Source organism: Rhea americana, unplaced genomic scaffold (assembly GCF_003343005.1).
Source record: "Rhea americana isolate MKP2758 unplaced genomic scaffold, rheAme1 scaffold_97, whole genome shotgun sequence".
In the NCBI taxonomy this organism is placed as follows: Eukaryota; Metazoa; Chordata; class Aves; order Rheiformes; family Rheidae; genus Rhea; species Rhea americana.
The window spans coordinates 628,904-633,996 of NW_028187166.1; positions in this window are offsets into that span (position 1 = coordinate 628,904).

The window sequence follows — 5,093 nt, forward strand, 5'->3', positions numbered from 1 at the left end:
TTGTAGCGATGCCATGGGTTAGTGTTGCCAGCCAGGAGAGCTCAAGTCCTGTTAACTGGTCACCATGTTGAGCACCTCCCTGACCCCAGGAGGCTGCATGGTGTCCACAAATGACACTTCCAATGTGAGCGTGTCTGTGGCACGCTGCATTGCCATAGGCTCTGGTTTGCCCCACAGAGGTGGGTGCTCTTCCTACCTGGAGCAGCCATGGAGCAGACACAGGCAACTGGGACAAGCCAGCACGGGTGCTAGAACAGCTGAGCATCCCTATGGGTTAGTCTGCAGGGTCACTTCTGTGCACTTCAACGCTCCCTGTGTCTTCTGCTCTGTGTGTGTCCCCGTGGGTGATGTTCTTAGCTGAGTACCTTGGGAGCAAGTTCTGTCCTGGCTCTTGCAGGAACAAGAGTGCTCTGGCTCGTGGCCTCCATCTTCGGAGGAGACTCGGAGCCCAGGCGGTGGGATGGAGGCTGGCAGGGGCTGTCTGCAGGCACCGAGAAGGGAGGAATTGTTTCTCCCAGTGCAAGCCATGACGATGAATAACTCCCTAACCAGCTAAGCCCATTCGGGGATGTGCTTGCCCAGCCCCCGGCTCCATGCTCCTTTGCAAGCTCATTTTTCTCCTCGGCTTGGGAGAGCCTGTGCTTGGCACATGACAGAAATCCATAATGAGAGCAGCTCCCCTTCGGAGTGCCAGGCTGGCACAGCCGCCCGCAGCGTCTGCTGCGAAGGGCAGAAATGCTGGACGGAAACCAGAGAGGGAAACTGTGCTGGCCTCAGCTGCTCAGAGGCTTCACCCCAGGACAGGGGATTGGCATGGCCGCGGGAGCGGACAAGGCCCTGCACACCGGCTGGAGGCTCTGTGTCGCAGGCCTGGCATTCCCGAAGGAAAACGTGCTCGGTCTGGGGTCTTGGGGTGGGGGACAGCTTTATCTGCTTGCTCTAAACACAGCTCCAGCGCCCAACTTTTTGAAACCCCCTCATTCTGCAGCGCTCAGTGGCAATTTGCAGGGATTCGGAGAGGAAGCGAAGGGGGCGAGCGCGGGACAGATTGGAGGGAAGATTGTGCTGGGGGTGGCAGGGCTGTCAAGCCAGCAACACAAGCGCTGATTAGCATTGCTAATTATAACTGCTGCGCTCAGCCGCATCAGGGCCCGCCAGGCAGGCAGCGGCAGCTGATGGCATTGTGCAGAGCCAGCTGTGACTGCGATGCCGGAAGTGCGGATGATCAGCCTCAAATCCTTACAGGCTGCACGGAAAAGAGCATTAGAGCCCAGATCTGTCATCTCCCAGCCTGTGCCAGGGCCCTGGGAATGCCGGGCCCCTGGCGGGAGGGGGAAACCGCAAAAAGCGGTCTGGTCTGGGAGCCGAGCCTGGGTCTGGTGCTGGGGCACCGCTGCGAGAGGCGACCTCCATCCCCTCGGCGGCTCGGGGGCTCCCTGGCCTGCCGGGGCTAGCGAGGCACAGCGAGACCCCGGGGGATCCCTGCCAGGTGGCTCTGCCCCCTTTGCGCTCCGCGGAGGGTGGCTTCACCCCTTCTGCTTGCAGGCAGTGGGGTGATGGATTCGCCACCCCGCAGAAGGGTCCTTGTTGGCACCAGCAGGGCTTCGACAAGAGTCCTGTGCACTGATTTGGTCACCTGTGTAGGCCAGTGTAAAGCAACTCTAGGCTCATATTGCCTTCTGCTGTAATCACATGCAAAAACGGAGATATGCACATGCCTGATAACCAAAATGTGCACCGCATACACAAAGAGCTGCAAAACCCCAGAGCGGGAGAATGCCCCGGAGAAGATGCAGCAAGGTGGTAATGGACTGGTGAGTCTAGACAGTGCTTCCCCAACCCAACAAATAAAGGGGACTGGGGGACTGATCCGACTGGGGAATTTGGATTCCCTGAACCCATTGGCCGGTCTGAGTCACTCGCCTGAAAAAAACATGCTCTAGTTGCCGCAAGCTTGCCTAGAATCTGTGGTTTTGTAAATCATTGCATGCCTAGATGTTAACCCTATCTCAGTATTACTGGATACCTGGGTTTATTGCTGTTTTGACTGGAATCCTGATAACATTTGCTTGCCTTTATTATTATTCTGTAACTTCACAGTAAACTAATTAGCCTTAAACTGCTGCTCTCAGGGTCCGTCATCATATTCCTAGCCCATATCACAACCAGACCTTCCACACAAGCAGGCCTGGGTGGCTCCAAGTCCGGCGGCCCCAAGCCCCAGCCCTTGGCCAGCCCCAGCTCCGTGACCCTTGTTGCGCCACCCCCATAGCCAGGATCTGAAGGGTCTCACCCACCTCCCTCCAAAGCTGCAGCTGGGGGACACTGTCTGCGATGGCATCTCACCGTGAGCCGCTGGCCGGGCTATCCGGCGCTGCTCATGTCCCTACCTAGAGGAAGGCACAGGGCATCCGCCGTGGCATGGGATGGAGGGGTGGATGGAGGTCTTCATCCTTGAGGAAGGGCTGCTCCATACTTGGGTAGCCCAAGTTAGCACAGCCTTGCAAGATAATTTATTCAGTGTCCTTGGGGGACACCTGGGTGCACCAGCGCCTGCCGATCCCCTGCGAGCGCCTGTGTCCCGCCGGCGTGAAACCGTTCCCAGGGACAAGTGCAGAGAGCCTCCGCACGGCTGGAGAGTGATCACAGGTGAGCATGCTCCAGGGAGCTGATTTATCAGAGATTATCAGGGCTTTTGTGGACTAAGTGACCCAGGAGAAACTTAAACCTGTTAAACCTGTGAGCAAAGATTCCCACCACGGAGGAGATAAAAAGCTACTGGCAGCAAGGATGCTGCGGGTCCATGGGTGGTGGTCTTCCCTCACCTCCGTGCCACACGGAGCCTCTCTGGAGGCAGTGCCAAGGGAATTTTTGGAAGGGGAGAAGCAGCAAAGGACACGTCTCCAGTGCCAGGTCCACTGCGTGCCCAGGAGATAGACGGGAGAGAGGCGCCACGGGGAGAGAGCCTGCTGCCGCCGCTCATTGAATATAAGATATAATCACACCTGCAGAATTCTTACTATTCTTTTGATTGGTTTAATTAATCATTCAGTGATAACCGCTCATTAAGCATTCAACAATCAATACTAATCACTTAATTACTTGGCGTATTACAGCTCGGGAAGGTCTGCTCGTTCCTAATTAGATTCTCCGGCCAATCCACCCTTGGATATTACAGAGCCCCGTGGCGCAGATCATGGCATTTCGAGCCTCTCTGAGCTTTCGCCTCCACGGGCCAGTCCTCATCCCTTCCCCAAGGCCGCCAGGTCTCTAGGGAGAGGGGCGAGCGGCCTCGCCGGGGCCGCCGGCAGCGCCGCCGCCGGAGCGCAGCTCGCGGCTTGCTCGCGTTGGGAGGGCTCCGGAGGCAGAGTCGGGCTGGGCAGGCGGAGGCAAGCGGCAGTCGCCGCTGAGCCTCCGGAGGCGGCACCGAGGCTGAGGAGAGGGCTGTGATGGAGCGAAGGAAACGCGGAGGATAAAAGAGGTATTTCCCCATAAGCGCGATGGAAAGCAGCACACGGCAGCAGCGCGGCCACCCCCCCCCCGGACCCTCTCTCCCACCTACGCTCAGCATTTCCACCCAGGCACCCCGCAGTGCACCTGCTTGTCCCTGACATCTTCCAAAACGAACCGAAACCCTCATCCAAAAAAAAAAAAAAAAAAAAAAAAAAACCACCATCAGGGCTCTCTCTCTCACTAGGGTAATTAAAACTAAAAATAAGGCATGTAAACTCTGGAGAATCACCAGCAGAACACAAAACACTGCACAAACGAGAGCTGCAGACGGCTTAGCCGACTGGTGACGCGGCCCCGTGACCGAAACAACGCTGTTCACAGCGGCTCCCTGTTCAGCCCCGAATGTGGAGGTCCCGGCGCTGAGCTGGGTTTGGCATGGCACGATAGCACGAGATATCTTTTTGCTGTCACAAGAAGGCAGCAAACAAGCCGCAGGATTTGGGGCGCTCTGGCTTTTGGTGCGATGATAATTACGCATCGCCCCGCCAAGATCATAGACCAGCAAAGGTTTTTGCTAGTTAGTCCCTGGGCATGGCAGCGACTGGGAACCTCTCGGTACAAAAGGCAAAGCAACCAGCTTGTTTGCAAGGTCATTTTGTGCCAAATCCAAATGGGAATGAGCAATTTAAACCGTGAACAAGGAGTAAATAGATCATTTGAAGTGCTAATAATAGCAAGCAAGGAATTATCTTAAAAACAGCCTTATGAGCGACCTTCCCAGGGCATTTCCCACCGCGACGTTGGTGCCATCTCTTTTTCCCCTTGCTCTGCCTCGTCTGTGTGTGCCGTAAACTCCCCAGCCCAGGGACCGTCGCTGCGGGCCCGTTTGCTCGGTGCCGAGCACAAAGCAGTCCCTGTCTCGCCTCGAGGTCTCCTTGCCCAAACGCAATGCAAACCGCAAGGGCAGAAACTGCTGCTGCTTGGCTGTAAGATCCGGAAAAGAGAGAGAGAGAGAAATGACGGATCTCAGCTCGAGGACGCCGGCGCTGCGCGCACACGCACGGGTTGCCTGGTGGTGGTGGTGGGGCTCTTGCCGGTTAAACCCTGAAACAGCTCTGGGTAAACCGGCAGGATCAGCCCCTCCGTGAGCCCCTCTCCTCCGGGCTCACCGGCGGAGATCCCCGGCAATACCCCTGCCCCCCGTCCCTCTGCCGTGGGGCCAGCCCTCGGGTGACCCGTCTGGGCACAACAGTGGTGCTGGGGCCCAGCTCCCCTGGGGCTGGGGCACCCACGTGGGGTGGGACCCCCGTGTGCAACTCCCGGGCAGCGGGGCGATCTCCGGGTGGGCAGGCATCCCGCTGGGCATCCCCGGGTGGCGTCGGGTCCCGGGTGGGACCTGGCGGCGGGGGGAGCTGGTGAGTGTGGTAGGATCCTCAGTGGGATGCTGGGACCCCCGGACAGTGGGGTGAGCGTGCAGGTGGGGCGGGATCCTGGCACAGATCCCCGAGCGGTGGGAACTCTGTGCAGCGGGACGACGAGCTGCGGGTGGGATGCGATTCCGGGAGAGGAGGGATCCTAGGTGGGATCCCCGGGTGGGGGTGGGGGGGGCAGTGGATAGGATGCGATGATCCCAGGAGAGG